The sequence below is a fragment of the Arachis duranensis genome, chromosome 3 (assembly GCF_000817695.3).
Source record: "Arachis duranensis cultivar V14167 chromosome 3, aradu.V14167.gnm2.J7QH, whole genome shotgun sequence".
Classification (NCBI taxonomy): domain Eukaryota; kingdom Viridiplantae; phylum Streptophyta; class Magnoliopsida; order Fabales; family Fabaceae; genus Arachis; species Arachis duranensis.
Genome location: NC_029774.3, coordinates 15761750 through 15763021, shown reverse-complemented (window position 1 = coordinate 15763021; position 1272 = coordinate 15761750).

Genomic DNA, 1272 nt, shown 5'->3' with positions numbered 1-1272 from the left:
ATAGCTGATCTTTTAAATTTATTAAATATTAAGAGAAGAAAACTTATGCAATAAATCATATAAATAGTCATTACAAAAAATAAAAAAATATTTATCATATATAATAATTCTTAATATATGTAGTATCATGTATATATTAGGATTATCTATTTTAATTATGCGAGGGATTATTGTTACTTTTACTTTTTCATTACATTAGTAAATAATATTTAAAACTAAAAAAAAATAATTATTTTTTTAATTTGAATAAAAAAATTCTCTTGTAAATATATCAAATTTTTGCATATACTAAATATTATAATATTTAATAGTATAATATTTGTTATAATATTGACTCAAAATATTATTTCAAAATATATTTAGGTCTAGTAAGACTTCAAAAAAAGTAAGATCAACCTAAACCCATTGTTAGGACCTCAGATCCGACTTAGGTTTATTACCTTAAGACCCAATATAGATGGAGTCCACATATCTCCTTTTAAATGGGTTTAGATTGGATCTCCGTTGCTAATTAGGTACGATAATGAATACTCAGAAATAGTGTGACCAGCCCCTTTCCAATCCCTTACTTCTATTAAAAAAATATCCATGTTCCATTTTCGTCTTTGCAAGTCCTTATTTAGTTATCTCTTCAGGAAACACAAATTTTTCTGAGTATCTACAAATATTCTTTGAATATTGTTAAAAAAATAACAAAAAAGAACATATTATAATAACCATAAAATAATCAATTCAATATAATTTAATACAATTCATATCATATTCATTATGAAAAAAAATATTCTAAAAAAAAAGATAAAAACCTATTCCAACATAATATCATAACATAAATTTTTTAGACAATACTGAGCGATATAGTAACAGACTTAAGAGGCAAAGAATATGTGTGTGAGAGAGAAAGAGAGAGAACCGAAGCTAAAAATGAGTCTAAAAGAAAAAGAAATGATTTAAATTAGAGACAGGAATTAGGGTTACTAAATTCAAAAAATATATTTATGTATATATAAATTAGGATACATCAGTGATTCTATGTATAAATATCTTTTGAAGCATATCACTTTTATTATATGAAAATAATTTAGATACTTTTAAACGTGATTATGATAATTAATTAAGTATTATCCTAGTAAAAATATAAGATATAATGCAAAAAAAAATTAAAACGACATAAATTTTTTATTATAGTAAAAATATAAGATATGATGCAAAAAAAAAAATTAAAACGACATAAATTTTTTATTAAAAAAATATATTCTTTGTTCATTTTCTTTG